Genomic DNA, 14639 nt, shown 5'->3' with positions numbered 1-14639 from the left:
TTTTCTAGCATCTTGCTTCTCATTTTTTTTTTCTTAATTCAAAGAAATGCTACAACTCATAGACAGGATTTTAATGCATCTATTTATTCAAGCATTGATTGAGACCCTTCTGAATCTGGGCACTGTGACTTGGAAGAAGTAAACATGGCAATTGCTGTTTCAGTTTTTATGACATTTATCAAGATCTCAGAAAACAAATATGTAATCCTAAATCCAGTTCTGAGTGTCCAACTTTGGTAAGCGAGGGCATTTGCTACAGAATGCCATTACTACAGAGAAATAACAATTGAAATATTTAAACCAGCATTTTCAATTCTGCAAGCTATTCCTATTCCTTTTTATTTCCTAGTGAATTTTCCCTACACTTTGCCACTGAATAAATTTCAAGCAACCTAATTTAATCACATCCTTCTCAGTAGGAGTGCATCTTTGTGCACTGTAACAGTGAACACTTTGTTACTCTCAATTTTCCAGTCTCACTCAGTATATTCTTTCTGATATAGGAGAGCAAGGAGTGACTGAATGTCCTGAGTAATGTACATCTTGGGTCTCTGCACTCAACCTAATTTTCTCTCTCACTCCTATCTTCCTCACCAAAACATTTGTCTCCTATCTTTCAACACCCAGTTAATTACTCACAACATGGTTTACTGCCAATCCCTAGCCTGACATACAATAATCATCCAATAAATAACTGAGACAACCCCCAAACTAAGCTACAGAAAGTTAAAAAAAATATTTACAGAAAGAAGGTTCATTCCATTTGGCATGACACTTTACCTATAAAAACTGTTGTGTTCTCCTAAAATATTTACTTCTATGTAGAAAAGGCTGAAATGAATTTCTTAATTTTTGTTAGAATTAGACAAAAGAGCCATAAAATAATCGGTTTTGTCACACTGGAGGCTTATGTAGTTGGACAATGAATTTTAAGACAAATGTAGGTGCTTAACTTATTATAATGCCCCAAGAGATAATCCTAAAACCCAACTCAGCAACAATAGTCAGAGTTTATATAAGGCAATTTATATATTCCAAGGGGGTAATTACCACAATGCTTGGGGCACTTTATAATGTGGAAAAATACAGTGAGAAAGGTTGTCAGCTTAATGCTTCAATAGTACTAAGCATAGATGTGAATAATTTCCTTGACTTCAATCTTTATAAAATGGATCTTAATCACCAAAGAAAAGACTGGAAGAAAAATGTCTGTTTAAGGGTTTTGTAAAGTTCTGAAACTTCCCATCTGTGTCCATTTACCTAGAATCTGCTGGTCATGCCAATGCAATTTATAATTTTTTTCTCAAGGATTTTTTTAATGTTTAGCATTTCATGAAAAATTCTTCCATTTAAGTACACCTAAACTTTGAACTCCTTGTGGTTTTATAATTAGTAATTCCAATTGTCAGAACTTCTGATTCAGGAAAAAAAAAATCTATAAAAGAAATATTTAAGTGCTTGAAGAAAAATATTTGACAATAATAAATGAGATATTTGGCCTCATACAAACAAGCCAATGAGGAACATTTACATTATAAAGAGAACAATATATTACTTAAAATGTGCACAATCATGTTTTCTATATAATTTGTTAGGTTCTAGTATATCTTTTACATACTGTTTAATGTGGTCTTTAATGTCATAGTTTTACATTCACATTTTTTATAATTTTTAAAAAGAAATTCATATACATTTACAGAATGTTTTAGTTCATGAATACCATTATACTAGGGATATTTAAGGAAATAAAGATAAAGAAGACATAGTCTATTTCACAAAAGAGCTTAAGTGGTCTACAAGGAGGGAGAGCTCAGCACGTTTAATATAGAGATGAAAAATTCAGAGAGGAATATGGTAGGAGCTGTTCTGAATGTTAAGTACATTTTATTTTCAAGTATGCTAAGGCTTTCAACTGTTAACAATAGAAGAAAAAAAAACATTAAGGGTTCATCTCCAAAACCTGGATAACAAATACCTGTGCATTCATTATAATCCTACTCTTTCTCAGCCCCTTTATTTTGAAAGAGCAGAACACAGGTAGAGATTTTCAGACCTTTGAAAACACCTTTTTGTGTATGCAAAATTTGGTTGTCTTCTCTATTTTAATGTTCCTTTTAAAGTCTATCATTTCTTCAAAGGCAAAATTAACATTTTAATGTTTATTGTGTGGCTGTACCCTGTGATATTCAAGATTCATGAAAACTGAATAAAAGTAAAATTGGACTTCAATGAGTTCAAGGAATATTATCCAGATAATATTACTGTTAGATGAAAAAATTTTCCTTATGCTCATTTATCTTAAAGTAGAGGGATTATTTATTGTTTGGGAGAAAGCTTACAGTTTGGAGAATTGTGTAAAGAAAGCTCTTCCTTTCATTATTTATGCCTGGCTAGATCCAAAGAATTCTCCAACTGCACCACTTTGTTAATGTCTGAACATTAATTCACAGAATATCTGTTATGTGGCAAAGCTGACACTAAGTATTGGATGTTCAGAGGTACAGGACCTGGTCTCTACACTGAAAGAACTTACAGATGAGGCTGGGGGGAAACACAAGGAAAAAGATAATTAAATGTAACATGGAAACTGTAAATTTTACCAACCCTTCAAGGAAGCTACAATTCTTATTTTAAATTTTCTAGATCTTCCAACAAATTCTACCAGTTGAGCAAAACCCTGATAGCAAACAACAGAAAGAATGCAAAAAAAGAACATTTTCACATTTAAGCAAAGATGTGAGAAACTCAAAGTATTAGTAAGTACAACCTATCATTGTATTAAAGACTCATGAAGGAGTCTAATGACTTCAAAACTTAGTTGAGATAAGGAAATCTATTAATGTAATTTACTACAAAAACAAGTTAAAAAAGAAATAAAATAGTATCATGATATTGGTAGCTATACCAAATCATGTTATGAAGTTTAATACCTATTAACTAAAAAAAAATCTGCAAACAATACGATAATGAGCACCTCTCGGAAAACCATTACAAAACATATCTTCTGTACATACATTAAGAGTTTTTTATTACAGCCAGGAACAATACATGTGTGGTTACTCATATCTCCTCTTCAGTGTTGTACTATATCTGCCTAAACATAAATAAACATGGTTGATAAATTAACCCCTCCCCAAACTATTATTTAAATCTCTTTAATAATCCATTATGTGTTCTTAATACTTGGATTCATCTTGAGCTCCTTTATGGAGAAGACTAGATTGGATTTCTTATCACTTTCCCCCAAAAGAATCCTCAAATATGGGATTTGCAATACAAAAGACTTAATAAGTTAATTGCTTATAATTTGGAATGCATTTGCCCACAGAAAACTATGTTTCTGTACTAGTATACAAAACCTATTAATATTAGAGAATGAACATAATGAGAAAACAAAATCAAACTGCATTCTGTATAAGTGAAATACAGAATACTGAAATACTGAAATAAAATGCTGTTGTGGTACAAGCCATAAATATAAAATATATAAATAACACATATAATGAAAACATTTCAATTTTCCTTAGAGCTTGTATTTGAAGCAAGTAAGGTGAGTTTCTAGGCCCTCACATGGACATTAAAAATCAACAGCACGTCTTTTGTTTTGTTTTGTTTTTCATGTATGATTTCACTTCAAAAGTGAATTTTTTAAATTATTGAAACATTATTTTAATTATTTGAAAAGAAGTTTACCTTTATCAATTATGATGCCGGTATTCCATGGGCTTACAACAGATTTATCCAAAACCAAGCAAATGATTTGGTTTATGGAACTGAGAAAAAGAGGACAGACAACAGAGACTATTCTTGAATGAGATTGTTTCTTACAATACTGAAGGAAGGAGGACCCTGATGGAAAACATTTGTAGCACTGCCTTGAGGGAGAGGAAGGATGATGAGTCAGTTGGTTCTTTAGCCAGGCATGAGGTTGTGTCTGCATATGTCACTGGGGTTATTACCCAAAGCAGGTGTGAAAAGTCAGGATAAGCGTGCAGATATGCAAACAGTCATTTGAAACTACAGAGCATTAACCAGAAGGACATTTGCAAAGTTTTGACAACTGCATAACTAAATGGACTAATATTTCTAACAATTTTGCTAAAATTAAAATGTATTTGGCATGCTGCTGCCAAAATTTAGTGGTCTGTTAAGCAGCCTTAGGCTAACGTGCCAGACAATGGTGATTTGCTATTTTGGAGTAAAAGCTAACTTAAATACAATGAATTTCATCTTTCCTTTTAATTGAGTTGTGCAGGACTACCCTTATTAAAAAAAAATTATAATCTGTTCAACGTGCACAATAATCTGTGCACAATGCAATGAAGGAATCGAATAGGATGCAGTAACACACACTAACAGGGAGAACAACTTTTAGGGGAGGTGGTTACAGAAGGTCTTGTTCAAATGGCATTTAAGCTGCTGTCTGAAAGGTGTCTAGGAGTTATCCATGTGCAGAACGAGGTGATGTACATTTCAGGCAAAATTAATAGTGCATTAATAATAACAGTAGTAATAATAACAACAGCAACAATAACAATAATCCATTTAGATGAAGGAAGAGCTAATGAAAAAGTACCAGGTTGGCTGGAAAGTATTGAAGCAATCGGTGTAGTGACAGGCATTGAAGTTGAAGCCAAATCATGAAGCTTTTACATTATTATGTATATAATGAGGAGGGCAACGCTGTGATAATATTATAGCTGTGGCCCAGCCACTCCCACCTAGGCCTTGTCTCCTGAGTTAGTGGCATTGAGCTTGGAAAGAAATGTCAGAAAAGGAGTGAAGTGACCAATTCTTTTGTGTTCCCCCGGCTTTGAGGCCTAGTTGGCATTTGCAGAAAGGAAAATACAGCAAGAAAATTGTGATATTTTTGAAAGGCAGAGTGGGAGAAGGGAAACAAGGTCTTAGATTTTCTATGATTTTTTAATGTTTTAAGCATTTTAATTTTTTTCATGTTTATTTATTTTTGAGAGAGAGGGAGGGAGAGTGAGAACATGAGGGGCAGAGAGACAGGGGGACGTGGAATCCGAAGCAGGGTCTGTGCTGACAGCAATGAGCCCAATGTGAGGTTCAAACTCACAACCCATGAGATCGTGACTGGAGCCACCCAGGAGCCCACAGATTTTCTTTAATTTTTTTTTTTTTTTTAAATCTGCAGTTTGACATTGGTGGCAAAGCATACCTACCAATCCAATAGTGATCTTTCTATTAAAAAGAGAAGTTGATTTTTTTGTGTGTCCTTTTTGATTCCGGCCTTTTCTCCCCGTGACAAAGCATAAATCATGGACGCCAGAAAATAAGGTAGATCTCAGGAATCCTGAAAAGGCTGAGAAGCTTACATTCTTCCTCTGGAGGAAAGGGCAGGGGTTTTCAGCCCTCTCTGGAAACAAAAGTGAAAACATGAGTTACACGAGCCATGGAAAGGAGACAATCTGAATCCGAATCTGAATCTTTGGAGCTGCCCCAAGCAGCATCCCCACAAATCTACCGTGAAAACACAGCACAGGGACCTTTGTGCCTTGCATGCCTTCCGTAACAACTTCAAGGAAAGCAATGCCTTTGCCCAGGAAATGCTGCAAGAGATTCTCCAGAGGTTGTCTCTGAACACCACAGTGATGCCCCCGCCGTGAGCAGAACATGCTGGGAAATGGGAACTAGGACGTGAACGTCATTATGGCGGCAGTTCAAGCCAAAGCCTATGATGCTGTCCGGTGGGACGAGCGCAGCGACGTCAGTGCCATTGCTCTTGCTAAAATCATGGGATTCATTGTGCATCTGCCCTCCAGCAGGTGCTTCTCACTGAAGTTGCCTCTCAACAGGCAGCACTGGATCTGTGTTTGAGAGGTGTTTGAGAGATGAGAGGTGCCTATTATAACCTCAAGTCCAAACTGAAGATGCCCAAGTGGACTGGAGGCAAGAGCGAGCTTGGGACATTTCTAAAATATCACTTGTGAAGAAAGAACTGTGAACTCCTGCTGGTGGTGCCAGAGGAGGTGGGGGCCCATTAGAGTTGGAGGAGGGCTGATGTGGAAAGCAGTTCTACCCAACCTGCCCTCACCTCAGCCCCCTAAATCCCCTGTAATGTGCCCTGTTCTATACAGTGGGTCTGCCCTTGCCATGTTCCCAAACACAGAAAATGTGGGAGGAAAAACACAAGAGCTTACAGGTGAGGCAGTCATATGCCAGGGAACTAGGATTACAGAATTTGTCATTATAAATAATGGAAACAAAACAAAGGGAATATGAACAAATGGAACAGAAAAAGTTAGTGTCTTGACTAGCTTCAGACACAAATCCAGGTGCTGAAACAGTGACTGCAGAAAGAGCTATGTTTTATCACCTCTAAGCTGTTTTAGTGTATGTGATTTTACTTTTCATACAGAGTAATACGTATGGCCAACAGCACCTCCAAGGTTATATTCTTCCAGCCAAGTGACCACAACGACACTGATTCTTGCTCAGTAATTCCCATAATAAAAGTCTCCTTTAAATGCACACCATCTAGCAATTGAACCAATTGCTATGGTCTGGGAAACAGAATACTTGTCCAGGTGTGGCTCACATGCCCAACCCTCAAATAGACATGGGGTCAAGCTTTTCTGAATCACACTGGCTCAACATGACTGAGGCTGCAGAAGTTATTCACTAAGAGAAAATCAGGATGATATTATGGGAAGAAGTAGAATGTATGCTAGGTGGGCTACAGATACGGAAGTGGGGATTCCAGAGACAATCAGGATACTGAGAATGAGGAAAGGACCAGAGGAATTTGAAGAATGAGAGATGGATCCTTCTGGGATTTCTGAATATAAGTCTGAAAGTAAGATAAAATTACATATTCCTGATCTCCACCCAAGGTCTACTGAATCTGAACCAGGAATGCTAGGGGTGTATCCTGTCAATGTGTGTTTAAAGATAAAGTGATTTTTTTTTTCTAGCACCATAAAGTTTGAGAACCACTGGGTTAAAATTACAGCCATGAGAAGGCCTCAGTCTCTCAGTAATTCAGTGTAGAATTTCCCTGAGCTGTGAATTTGTATTATTTTTTTTATGTTGCTTATTATCTGGAAGGAAAAAAAAAAGAGGATAAAACAGACCTACTACATAATACTGAAAGGTTTTTAAATATTGGTACTTCTATTAGTGCTTTTGTATGTAGAGAAAAAGCAACCAAAATCTGTTTAATATCAGAAATACATCTTAGATATTTTGTTTGCACCTTCAACCTCTCAGAAGATTTTCCCCACAGAGTAGCTTCCAGCAGATGAATTGAGTTTTTGAAATAGGGGTAAAAATTTAAAAATGAATACCCATGAGTGTCTTTGAACATGAATAAATTGCAAGATTTTGCTTTAACTCTGAATTTCTTACTCTGCTTAGACTGGAGTTAAGTGTTTAGTGCTCCCTCAGTGTCAAGTGTGTTGCAAATCCTAGATGTTTTATTGCAAAAACAGCTCATCACTGGTTACTGCGAAATCTGTTGAGATTTAGCCACCAGGTGTCAGTAAGACTTGCAAAACAATAGGTTTTTGCAAAGTTCAGGGATTTTGTGCATTCAGTCTCTAGGAACAAATTAATACAGTCTTTGGTTATATCTTTTTTTTTTTTCTTTCCAGGGAAAGAGATGCAATCCATTGACAGACCCACCGAACACAGCCAGAGTTTAAGTCTTTTATTCCCCTCCGATATGTCAAGGTCTTGCTTCACCACACTTTCCGAATATGGGCTGGGCTTTAAATTTCCAAGAACTGAGTACTTCAAGACCCAAAGTGAGTGAGGTAGTTTAGCCCAACCAGAAGGAAAAGGATACATCTGAGGAAGGTGATAAGTAGACAAGGTATCTTGCCAGTTAGTTACTGTAAACTCCATGAAATATCAATTAACAAGGAAGCTCTGAAAAAGGTGAGTACTCTTAGACTATTTATAATATTGACAAAAGCAATATGCTAGGACAGTTGTGAAACTTAAATAAAATGAAGTCTTTTTAAAACTATTCATCCAAACTTTTGTATTAGCATTCTCACTTATTAATATTGTTATAGTTGCTATTATTATTGTCTTTGGCATTATTTTTCCTTTTCTGTTATTGCTTATAAAACTTAAATATAGGGGCTCCTGTATGGCTCAGTCAGTTAAGTGTCCGACTTAGGCTCAGATCATGATCTCTCAGTCCGTGGGTTCAAGCCCTGTGTGGGGCTCTGTGCTGTCAGTTCAGATCCTGGAGCCTGCTTTGGATTCTGTGTCTCCCTCTCTCTCTTCCCCTCCTCCATTCATGCTCTATCTGTCTCTCTCTCTCTCAAAAAATGAATAAAAGTTAAAAAAAAACTTAAATGCAAATTCATTTGTCCCTTGTGCCAAGCAACCTGAACACCTGACTTTATTTTTCCTATTTCATATAGACCTTGAATTAAAATTGAAATGAAAATTTTCACAGTATATCATATCAGTGATACCATTCCCAAGATGTATTCTATTTCCTATTGTTCTGGGTAGAGATGAGATTTTTGTGAAATGTATTTGCTGTCACTTTCTTGAGAATTACTCTAATAGTCACTGTGTTCTGGTAAATCCTTTGGTTTAATTCCAATTTCACTCTGTTTCCTCAGAGGCAGACATTTCAAGCACTTGGTGTAGCCAGCCTATCTAGTTAAAGTCTGAGCAAGGTCACATAGTCTGTTGACTCATATGGCAATTCCTGTGTAGAACACAAAATTCTACATCATCTTTGAATCAAATCCAATAGAGCAAGATCCCAGCTGTCCTAGTATCTGTTGAAAGCATGAGACTGACCTAGTTTAAATTATTTCACCGAGTTATTTTAGAGAGTCTTTTAAGACTGCAAGAATAATACAAATTTATTTTAGAAAATTTGACAGATGAAAATACTGAAATGAAAAAGAAAAGCAACTATTAATATTTTGATCTACAAGTCTCAAGATTTTGTTTTGTTATCTTGTTTCACTGTCTATAGTATTTAAAAAAGCAGGAGAATAAACTGCTAATTTTGTACCAGAAATTACCTATTTCTGAATGAATGGAAAGACTTTATAGAGTGTCTTTTCTCCAGATAATAAATGGTAAGCTACAATGGCCAGATTGTATTGTTCCTATGCCTTGGCAGGGTGAAGCCCCTGACAGCTACTGGCAGACATAAAGCACTAACATACATCTTTTTTCCTCCTTCCAATACAACACATTTCTAGAAATTGAAGTAGGAAAGAATTATTGCATAAAAAGTGGTTATGTGGCTGGGAGAAGGATTTAAACAGCTTTGAATGCTCTATAAACTAGGTTTGGTATTATAAGGGTGTGACTTATTTCTCTCTGCTTACAAAAAAGTCTGGGTCTGTAGGGAGTGAGTGATTACAATACTGCTGAGCATCATGATTTTTCTTCGTGTGCACCTGCTGTTTTGCCTGAAGCCTTCATCAGAACTTTGGTTGGTGGACATTCTATTGATATTTGACAAATTAAAAAAAATAGTTCCAGTATTTTTAAATCTCTCCACATCACCTTTTATTTTGTGTTGTGTTTCAGTGAGAATGTGAAGAGAGGTTAATCAGGCATCACTAACTTTCTGCCATTTAACTTGGAAGGCCCTCTTTACCGTCACTGTAGATGTTCCCTTTCTGAGTCATTAGTGGGAACTTTTCCTTTTATTGTTTTTCAGTATGAGTCAGTGAGATGCATTTCTAGTGCCTATCACTGGGCCCAGGACAGAGCAGATACTGAAAAAATATTGAAAGAGGCAATAAAATATTTTTTAGGAGATAGCAATCTGTTTCCAGATATTAATAATACAAAAGAAGTCATATTTTTCACCTGTCATGTTTCATCAATTTAGTTGGGACATCTGGTAGATATAATCCAAGGCAGACACTGTTAATATATATAAGTGGCAAGACGCATGGACAAATCTGAGTGATAAATATTGGACAGATTTGTAACAAGACAATATGGAACATTTAGATTATATACAACATAAATACAGTTCCATTTGGGGCAATGAAGAATAATAGAACAAGAACTCAATGTTTGGTAGGAGCGGGTGAACAGAATGTCAGTTGACAAAAAGTGATATTGTCAAGAAGGAAACCAAACTTTGATAGTGTATAGAGGAGAAATTGGATCACAAATTGAACTTTGGTTATACTCAAACTGTGAAGTTGGAACATGACCTGGGAATATCACTAGATTTATCACTTTTGATGGTTTTCAGATTGCTTAGGCAGCCAGGATGCCCTTTTAAACTCTCCATCTGACTGACTGTCTGCATCCTTTCCTACAGAGCACAGGACTCTGCTACAGTGATCCCTGCATTTATCATGTTCAGATGTGTCTATTTCAATGTGTTTTTCTGAAACTAGAGCAGAAAACCATGTGGAGATTGCAGCTGGTACCTGATGCAGTACCTCATCTCATGGTATAAGATAATCTTCAAGAGAACATTGCTCAGACTCCCATGTACACAAAGAGAAAACATTCCCCAGGGAGGATTATCTAGCTCATTGCATGACTATCTAGTTGAATATTTTTCCAAAGTGATATGTAACTTCTAAAAAGCCCCACAAATATCATAAAATATTACAAATAGCATACAAGTCACTTTCAAGAGAACTTGTAACTTATTAGGAGATTTTGTTATTAAAAATAGTTAGATTTGAAATATTATTTCAGAAGGAATTAATTTGTGTGTTAACATCTTCTGTAGCTACAGGCATGATAGAAACACATTTCTATCCTAATGTGTTTGGGTTCCAAAATGTATTTGTGACTTTGGCTCTATAGAATATAATTGTGACTTACTGTTTTTCTCATTCATTTGCTAAATATTTGCTCAGCACTTCTACCTTTAAACAAGTCTACTATACTCCATAGAAGATACAAAAATGTTTAACCCACAAAAATAAATAGACCCTCTAGGTGCTTAGAAGACCAAGAGAGAAAACAAAAAAAATCACAAAAATCTTCATTTTTTCTGTTGATTTATTTAGAGAGAGAGAGAGAGAGAGCGAGCATGAGCAGGGGAGAGCAGAGAGAGAGGGAGAGAAAGAATCCCAAGCAGGCTCTGCACTGTCAGCACAAAGCCCGACATGGAGCTCAAACTCATGAACCGTGAAATCATGACCTGAGCCAAAATCAAGAGTCGGACACTTAACCAACCGAGCCATCCAGATGCCCCACAAATCTTTATAATATAAGATATAAAAAAGCAGTATGTTCCCTGAGAAAAGTGCAAATCAGTTATTCTCAGTTGGGACAGAAGAATTGGTGGAACTTTCTAAATACTTTTCTTGTAAAATCAGATTAAATTCCTTAAAATATGATGAATTTGAAATCAAGCCAAGAATTAATTGAAGTTGAATACCAGTAAACATAGAAGTTCTAAGTAGTGAAGCATATGCATGTATATTTAATTGGCAAAAGTTACCTGATTAAAAATCTGTCAATCATGGTAATATGAATGGCTGACTCAGTCACCTGAGTGATTGATATGGCATTCAATGAAAAGTATTGCTATTCAAATGACTGGTAAAAGAATCAACTATAAATAAATCAATTTGTTGGCTGGGGATAGACTGTCTCAAATTTATATAAGTAAGAATCTCTGTTTTATAAGTTTATTTTGTATAACAACTAAATTTCTGCCAATGTGGTGGAAACATAATTTTATTTAAGATATAACCTACCCTTCCTCTTTTTCCAAGTTACTGCTAAGTTCTGGGAATCTCACATAGCACAAGGCATTGGAGAGATTCATTAGGTCCTCAGTATCCCCATTCTGTATGGGCTAGATCCATTGTTTTGTCCACACCCATTTACCAATCCATATATGTTTCCACAAAGGGACTTTTCATTCCTCTCTGCCTTACCCTGTGGCTCTGCCTCCTATAGTCCCATGCCATATTGCTAAGAACAAGTATCATGCTGCTATTTCCATTCAAAAATAAGGTACAGAAATCCCTGGAAGGCTATCTAAGGGCTTGCCTTTTCTCTCCACTTCCATGGTGTTATCTGGAAAACAAGGCTCAGGCTCTCTTTGTCTGCAAGGGAACCACCCATTTACTATCCTGACCTCGTCATGTGCCATCACCAACTTGCCTCTTTTCCAATAGAACATTTTCTATTTGGAGTGAGAGTGAAGATTCTCTTCTTCAATCTACCCCTTTTAAATATTAATTGTAGGGGCGCCTGGGTGGCTCAGGTGGTTAAGCGTCAGACTCTTGATTTCAGCTCAGACCATGATCTCATGGTTTGTGGGGTCAAGCCCTGTGTCAGGCTCTGGGCTGACAGCACAGAGCCTGCTTGAGATTCTCTCTCTTCCTCTCTGACTCTGTCCCTTCCCTGCTCTCTATCTCTCTCACTCAAAATAAATAAGGAAATATTTTGCATACTAATTGTATACATAGCATTTCTCCATTTACTGAGGGAATTATGCTGTTAGAAAATAGGTAGAGCAAGTCTTCCTTCTGCCTTATTGAGGTGTTGAGTACAAAAGGTCTAACTGCTTGAAATGAAGGACAAAACAAAGTAAAAGGGAGAATATACAAAAAAGTGGGTATTTCAAATGTTTATTTCTATATTTATGTATATTATGACCACTTTATGATTTTTTGATCAAATACAAATCAAATATATAATAAGCAAAGCTATATAAATGGAATAACATATCAGAAAACCTATTCATTACTTTGATATTAGTCTTTAAATGGACTGTTTCTAGGGGCTCAGTATGCAAAAACAAATTTTCTCTCTTTTTTTAGATGTTTATGACCTAGATAGGCATGATAATACATAAGTAAGTGCACAAAAATATTACAGATTATGAAAATATAGAAAGTAAACTGTAGATAGAGGTCAATTCTATTTGGATGTGGAAGAACTAAGGAAGTTTTCTTAAAATGCCAAACCTTGAGTTGAGTGATGAAAGACGGCCAGATGTTCTCTAGCTGGTCAGAACAGTGAAGGTCTCCCAGGAAGTGCAAGCAGGAGTAGAAGAGCTGCAGAGGAGTGGTGTAACCAGGTACGATATAGACTGGAATGAGGGGGTGTGACAAAGAAATCTGAGCAGCTTGACAAAGCAATGGCACACAGTGGGCTATGTTAGGAAAAACAAAACAAAACAAAACAAAAAGCAAAACAGCTGTAGACAGAATTCTGCAGTACTCTGTGTCATTCCGTGGGACTCTGCATGTCATTCTGAAAGGTTGGAACTTTGGTCAAAATGTATTAAAGAACACTGCGTGGTTTTAGAGGAGAGGGTTAATAATACTGAAGTCGATACTAGGTATATCATGTTGGCTTCGATTGTGGAGAACAAGTGTGAGGGGAGCACAGATAGAAGCAGAGACAATTTTGGAGACTATTTCAGAAGTGTAGGCAAGCTATATTTAAAAGGAATCTGCACCAGTAATGGGGAAGCAGTAGTGTCACAGTGTTATAAGGAGGCTGAATCAACAAGACCTTGAAATCCAATGCATATACTGGCTAAATATGAATGATTCTAAATTTTTAACTTGGGTCTCTTGTGCATGGTGATGTATTTCACAAAGACAAAAAAAATTAAAAAGAAGAAAGCAGGTCTATTTGGGGAAAAATTAACTCAATATGTAAGTGAATTCTACATTGATAACATGAATTTGATCTTTTTAATACTGAGAAGAATGTTGACTTTTTCATATCCTTCTATTAAGTGAAGGGGTTGAAATGCAAGGTTTAGTGCACATAATACCAGACTGACCATATATACTTATCTCAGTAATCCGTTGTGGATAATTTCAGTGTTCTATATCAAAATTCTAGCTGCCACTTGGAAGTTATATGTCCGATCAGATATATCTAGAATCACTCAACATCTCAAATCACTGTTTTCCTCTTAAACTGTAACATACTAATAAATATTTTGTGTAAGCTGGTGAACAAGATTGCAAAACTACCATACTTCTACTTCTTTTAAAGATTTATTATCTTTAATATAAGGATTTATTTCAGCTGGGGTATTGTCCTGTGTCATGTTCTGGACTGTTTTCTTCATCTAATGTCCCATTAATATTAAACTGAAGCCAATGATAACAAAATTCTAGAAGGTAGTGAAATCTTTGGGGGAGGCAACTATTTTACACATATAATAGTACACTGCCTTTTATGATATTTTCAAATTGACAGGATTTCATCTTAACTCACCAACTAAATAGATGGTATTGACCAATGGAAATCTATTTAGTAAATGAAATCATTTTTAAAATGGTGTCTATAGAAAGGTGACTATGGCATTTATGAAAGCTGTTCTGACTCCAGATCTGTTAAAAGATGGAGGAGGGAACAGTAGCATGTGGAATTAGTGTCAAGTTTGCTTTAGCTCTCACTTTAATGTCAGAACCAAAAAATACTTTTTTTGGCCTCTCTCTCACCTTACCATTCTCTCTTACGTTTTTCCTTTCTGATGTTTGTCCCTTTCCAGACATCTCTGCCATAAATGAAACCAATCATTTGACCCCGTCACTTATTTCACTCTTCAAAAAGCATTCATTGAGCCAGTTAGTAGAGATACAAAAGCAAATATAAATTGGTTTATAAACTACAAGGACTCTGATATGAGTAACAACTTCCTACTGGCCATTGTTACTTGACTGATAGAT

At 36.1% G+C, this 14639-nt stretch overlaps 1 pseudogene; it reads left to right on the top strand.

The window, feature by feature from the left end:
* Window positions 1-4404: 4404 nt before the first annotated feature.
* LOC124521108 (josephin-1-like) lies at window positions 4405-6071 on the top strand (annotated as a pseudogene).
* Window positions 6072-14639: the final 8568 nt, after the last annotated feature.

This window comes from Lynx rufus, unplaced genomic scaffold, assembly GCF_022079265.1.
Source record: "Lynx rufus isolate CCGP_SWC_20201006 ecotype Redwood Valley unplaced genomic scaffold, mLynRuf1.p SCAF_3, whole genome shotgun sequence".
Classification (NCBI taxonomy): Eukaryota; Metazoa; Chordata; class Mammalia; order Carnivora; family Felidae; genus Lynx; species Lynx rufus.
This window is presented reverse-complemented; position numbering and strand designations above follow the sequence as displayed.